The 6741-nt window shown below is 46.7% G+C and overlaps 1 pseudogene; it reads left to right on the forward strand.

Moving 5' to 3' along the window:
- The first annotated feature begins 543 nt into the window (after window positions 1–543).
- On the forward strand, window positions 544–4425 carry LOC138439815 (uncharacterized; annotated as a pseudogene).
- Window positions 4426–6741: the final 2316 nt, after the last annotated feature.

Below are 6741 nucleotides of genomic sequence, written 5' to 3' on the forward strand. Positions count from 1 at the left end.
ATTTAAGTGTCATTGAGTGGAAATATCAGAAGTACATAGGGTATTGAGAACTTCGTAGACAGAACGAAAAGGAAAAATAGAAGAAGGTCTGAGAAGGTAAGCAAGATGGGAGGAAGTGAATCTAAGGCAACTGTATTGGAGTGCATGATTTAACATTTTAAGAAGGGATTAGGAGGAGACTATGGGGTGAAGATGAAGCCTAACCACCTCCACATACTCTGTGAGGCCGAATGGCCCTCTGTGGGAGCAGGATGGCCACCAGAGAACACCATGAACTTAAGAATAGTGGAAGCAGTCTATCCAGTAGGAGAGCCGGGACACCTGGATCAATATCCATACATTGACTCACGGCTAGGGTTAGCTCAAGACCCTCCTGCTTGGACAAGGTTCTGTATCCAGAAGGGAAAGGGAAAAAATATTAATGGCACAAAAATTGACTGATGATAAAAAAGGAAATTCTACAGGATTTGGACATGTCGACCTGACCCCTCCTCCATACTGAATAATGATGCTCCTGCCTCAGCGCTTCACCAGGCTGCCTTAATGCCCAAGCCAGGGCCAGGTGAAGTTCTGCAGCAGCCGCTGCTCCTCCGCCAGCTCTTCCCAAGGTCACAGAGCCGCCACCTCGCCACCTCGGCAGGCTCCGATCCCGGTGACAGAGGCCTCTGGCCAGCACTTCCAGGATACAACTCCAGCCAAACCGCCTAAGCTATACTGTCTTTCCCAGTGACTACTGACAAGAAGGGAGGGAGACGTTCGAATTAAGCAGAGAGTGCGCTCTGCCAGAGAGCCGGAGGGAACGAAAGAGAACAGACAACAGATTTGCAATGCTAGCTGCTGCTCTGGGGAAGTCTATCTCGGGCCCTCCAGAAAACCTCCTCTGCCCCAGGGACAGGACAGTCCTTCAACTGATCCCAGATCCCAGCGGAGGCCCCGGACCCCATTACAGCCAAACCAGTGTGCCTGGTGCTGAGCTGTTGGCCACTGGAAGAATGAATGCCCTAAGGAAAGGAAGGAAGAGGAAGCTTCCGCAGTTGTGGGGCTTACTGACTTGGAAATTAAATAGGGCTGCCGGGGCTCAGAGATATCAGGTCCCCAAGAACCCATGGTAACCTTAAAAGTGGGGGACCAAAACATTGACTTCATGGTGGATACAGGAGCAGAACTGTTGGTAGTAACAAAACCTGTGGCACCACTGTCCAAAAAGACTACCGCTGTTACTGGGGTATCAGGACAAGACATGATTAAATCATTTTGCCAGCCCAGAAAATGTCAGATGGGGGGTCACCAAGTGATTCATGAATTCCTCTGCATTCCTGAGTGCCCAGTACCCCTGTTGGGAAGAGATTTGTTCTCTAAACTAGGAGCAAAAGTGACTTTCTCCCCTGAGGAGAGGCCCACCTTCCGGATGGACACTATGACTTATTTGCTCCCTCAGTACCACCCCAAGATGAGTGGAGGTTGCATAAGCCTCCAAAGGAAGAACTGGGTGGGCCAGAAGAGCATGAGGGAGAGCTAACTCAATTATTCCCTGAGGTCTGGGCAGAAGACAAACCCCCCTTCCCCCAGGCTGGCTAGACATCAAGCCCCAGTGATAATAGAACTCAAACCAGGCACCATCCCTGATAGAAAGCGCCAGCACCTGCTACCGATAGAGGCCTGGGCCGGCATACTGCCCCACATCAATAGACTGAAACAAGCGGGCGCTCTAGTAGAGTGCCAGTCGGCTTGGAATATGCCAATCCTGCCAGTCAAAAAGGAAGGAGGACAGGGCTATAGGCCTGTACAGGATCTCAGGGTAGTCAAACAGGCTACTGTGACTTTACACCCCACTGTTCCAAACCCCTATACCTTACTTAGCCTCCTCACACCGAGGACTAAAGTTTATTCTCGCCTAGATCTCAAGGATGCCTTCTGCATACGCCTCGCCCCAGCATCACAGCCCATCTTTGCCTTCGAATGTGAAGATCCGGTCGGGGCACCAAGCAACAGCTCATCTAGACTCCCCTACAAGGGTTTAAGAACTCCCCAGCCATCTTTGGGGAAGCCCTGGCTTCTGACCTGAACTCATTCCATCCGGAAGAGTATGGATGTTGGCTCCTACAATATGGGGATGACCTGCTGCTGGCTGCCGAGACCAAGGAAAAATGCTGGGAAGGGACAAAAGCACTGCTCCAGCTGCTGATGGAAGCAGGTTACTGGGTGTTGAAGAAGAAGGCACAGATCTGCAAGGGGGAGGTAAGGTATCTGGGGTTTGTTTTAAGAAGGACACAAGGGTCCAGACCCTAGCTGGGTCCTATGTACTGATGGCACTAACCTGATAAAACAAGGATAACGGCTGTCAGGTTAGCCAAAGTGGAAGGGGCCATTAAGACTGAAAAGGGATGGTGAGAATTGCCAAGTGGCAAATTATTGGTACTGGAGGAGCTGGCACACACTCTGGTAAGCCAAACACACCAAGCAACCCACCTAGGCCAGGCTGCCTGCTCACAGGTTAATGCTGCCTCTCAGATATTCAGACAAAAACCACCGGGTATTCAGCTGAAAGGCACGCTGCCCTTTGAACACCTGGGAGTGGACTTCACTGAAATGAAACCTCACAGACAATACTGTTCCTGCTGATCATGGTATGTACGTTCTTGGGATGGGTAGAAGCTTTTCCTACCTGGACTGAAAGAGCATCAGAAGTAGCCCAGTGCCTGCTTAGGGAAATAGTTCCCAGATTTGGACTTCCTACCAGCATTGGTTCAGACAATGACCCAGTTTTTGTAGCTGATTTGGTACAACAAGTAAGCAAAACTTTAAACATCAAATGGAAACTGCACACTGCATATAGGCCCAGAGTTCTGAGATGGTGGAAAGAACCAACTGGACGTTAAAGAGACACTCTCCAAGTGGATCATAGAGACTGACTGCTCCTGGGTGGACTTGCTTCCGGTGGCTCTGCTCAGACTCAGGATGACCCACAGTCCCAAGGCTATTCTCCATTCGAAATTGTGGATGAGAGGCCCCCTACCATAATAAAACAGGTGTCCACAAATTTGCCTCAGGTAAGGGGGAATAGGATTTCACAGCAGATGGAACTGGGTAAGGTACTAAATCAGGTAACTACGTTTGTACAAGAAAGGGTGCCATTCCCCCTTGGGGAACAGATTCATGAGTTTACTCTTGGTGACCAAGTATGGATCAAAGATTGGAAACATGATTTGCTAGCCCTTTGGTGAAAGGGCCCTTATGTTATTCTAACTACCCCCACTGCAGCTAAAGTTGCAGGTATTGTCCCTTGGATCAATCATATGAGGGTAAAGAGAACATATCACGCAGACCCAGAAAACACTGAGCGGACTGCACAGAGGGACCCCGCTGACCCTCGAGAGACTAAGACCATCCTTAAGAAGAAGGAAAAGAAGATCCTGGACGAGCCCCTTCAGGATGAAGCCGCACAATCAACTCCTGCTGCTTGGCCTCATCAACGTGATTTTGAATTTAACTTCGTTTCAACTCAGGACAATGTTTTCATCTCATGGGCACATTCCTACGCAGACTTCCATAGCACTTCCAGCTGCTGGGTATGTAGGGTTATGCCTCTGTCACTGACAGATGGACTTCCTTAGTGGGTGTCACCACTCTGCCAAGGAGGTTTTAAACCACTCTGCTCTTTTCTGGGATGACAAAAAGAGACTTTCCTCTCTCTTGTCAATCATAACCTCTCCTTGCTCTTTTGATGTAAGACCTACAGTCAATAAACTCGGGTCATGGGGTTACATTTGATATAAATGCCAGTGTAACAAAAGCCTAACCTACTTGTTGTAAATCTACCCCGGTAGCCCCAGTAAATCTACCTTATTTACATGCTAGGTGGACAAGATCCACGTTTCAATGATATGAGTATATTGCTGCCTTATTCGTGTCCTCTGTAGGGACAACAGATATCATGATTAAAGTAGAGGCCTTGACTAATTTCACACAACAGGCCCTCCTAGACAGAACAAAAGCCATCCAAGCCTTAAATGAAGAGCAAATCCAAATGAGAAAAGCGGTAATTCATAATAGAATGGCTTTGGACACACTCACAGCTGCTCAAGGGGGGACTTGCACTATAATTAAGGCTGAATGTTGTGTATACATTCCTGACTTATTGGCAATGTATCGACTGCTTTAGATGACGTGAAAACCCAGGTAAAAGCAATGTCAAATGAAAACATTCCTTTCTGGACTTCGGTCCTATCTTGGGTGAAGGGCGATTGGTGGAAAACTCTATTTACCACTGTTGTAGTTGTCTTGATAATTCTGCTTTGTGGACCCTGAATTTTACAATGTATTATGAACTCTGTAACCTGAAGGTTGATGTCATTCTGCCAAATTGGTGGTCAGAGAGCCAGGGTGCAATATATCCCTATGAATGATGCTCATAATATGAGTTAAGAGTATCAGGAGGAGGGAATGAAGAAGGAATTCATAGGGCCTGGACTCCATCTTAGGCCTGTTCATGCTGATCATGCCCAGCCACCTTTCCAATGGACCCTGAACTCTGTGTTTAGTGCCTATGAAAACAACGACAGAAGGGTAAGACCCCCTCCAGACAGGGGAACCTTGAAGATTATATCTAGGTTACTCATCGCCTAAGAGAAAACATACACTAATCACCCCTTCCTCCAGATAGGCCATACATTTTTCTGTATCTATCGGAGTGTAACCTTGGGTTTATTGATTATTGGCTAATTGTTTGACTGTTTGAACACATGAGCACATAGCACGTGAATGAGGGGGTTATTGGGATTGTATTTTCCTTGGTTTATGTAAGTCTCAAGGAATTTGGAGTGGTGGGTTCAGACATGTACGCATGGGATATAAAAGATTTTCACAAATGCTGGTCGGGGTCCTCGGCCAAGAGGAGACTCTGCCTTGAGTGCGCCGGTGTAATAAACTGCACTCCACTATCTGCGCTGTCCTTCTGAGTGAGTTTGTTTCCCAGAACGCATGGCTACAACAGTTTAACAAAAGGGCTGTGGAATAGGCGGTCCCACCTGGTCCACCTGCTGCATCTGGGCCATGTTGCTCGCTTGCCTGGTGCATTCGTTCATATATGTTCTTTATCAGGTTGAGAAAATCCACTTTCATTCCTCTTACTAAGTAATTTTCATGAATATGTCTTCAATTTTGACAACTACTTTTCTGCATCATTGATATAATCCTGTGATTTTTCTTTTAATGAATAATATAGTGCATTGCAATAATTGATACATGAATACTGAACCAGACTTCCATACCTGGAATGAATCCCACTTAGTCATAGTCCATAATTCATTTTATATATGGATGAATTCTAATTGCTAGTATTTCATTAAGAAGTCTTGCATTTGTATTTATATGAGATGTTAAGTCTAGAGTTTTCTTTTATGGGCATGTGTACTGTCTTTGCTTAGTTCCAATAAAAGAGTAATTAATATTAACTTTATAAAAAGATTTAGGAAGTTTCCCCTCCTTTTCTTTTTCTAGAATAGATTGTGAAGAATGAATATTCATTCTTATTGTGAACAATGAATATTTGTTCTTATTTGTGCATTTGGTAAAATGCTTCAATGACATCATCTGAGACTGGGGCGGGGCAGCTAGTTTTCTAAATGGAAATTCAATTTAACGGTTACAGGGCTATTCAAATTATCAGTTTCATATTGGGGTCAGTTGTGCCAGTTTGTGCTTCTGGAGGAATTGGTTCAATTCTTCTAAGCTGTCAAATCTGTATATGTATGAAGTTGTTTGTAGTAGTCCCTTATTATTGAATCTGTAGCGTCTGTGGTGACATCTGCTTGATTCATCCCTAATACATATTAATACAATTTGTGTCTTAGCTCATCATTTCTCCGTCAGTCTTACTAGACGTTTGTCAATTTTGTTGATGTTTTTAAAGAACCACCCCTTTCTTAATTTTCTCTGTTGTTTTTCTGTCTTCTATTTCATTGATTTATTCTGAGGTAAGGATTCTAGCTTCCCCTGCCCTCCATTGGCACCCAAGGTGGGGGGCACTCCTTTTTCCTTCTCGGTGGATGTGGGAATTCTGGCTTCTCCAAAGGCCTGCAGTCACCATGGATTCCTCACTGGCTGCAGTGGGATACCTTATCACCTCATCACACACGACTCCTGATGATGCTATTGGGTGGGTGTCCTAATCACAGCTTTGCAGTGGTGAGAGTCCAGACTCTCTGTCGGGCCTTTCTGACACTATCCAGTGAGGAGAGGGCGCAGTGCTGGATCTCAGAGGGGCCGGGAGCACGTCCGGGTCTGGCATGGCCTCCATGCACATCTGGGAACATGAGCTAGTGACCACCGGCAGAAATGAGCACCCTAGCACCTGCTTGGCCTCCTTTGACACGTCCCCCACCTCCCCCCACCCCAGGAGGACCAGAGCGTCTCCTTACAGCCTGGTGAGAGTGGACACCCAGGATTCCTGTGTGGAGCTTCTGGGATCAGAGGTAGTGGGCCGAGGATGGTTGTGGGGAAGACAGCTGGAGTCGGAAAGCCTTCTGTGTGCTAGGTTGTCCTTTCCTGGTCCTGTGGCCAGACAGAGCAGGCTTTTTTGGCATCTTATCTGCACCCGTTGGTATTTCAGGGGCCCTGGCTTCTTTGGTTCCAAGTCCAGAATAGATGAGGCATAAGAAAGCTCAGGGCCCTGCCCGCATGTTCATCCTAGAATCTGGAGGCCCCAGGGCAGTCTGCCTACTCATATTCCACAGTCTTCTT

This window comes from Ovis canadensis, chromosome 4 (assembly GCF_042477335.2).
Source record: "Ovis canadensis isolate MfBH-ARS-UI-01 breed Bighorn chromosome 4, ARS-UI_OviCan_v2, whole genome shotgun sequence".
In the NCBI taxonomy this organism is placed as follows: Eukaryota; Metazoa; Chordata; class Mammalia; order Artiodactyla; family Bovidae; genus Ovis; species Ovis canadensis.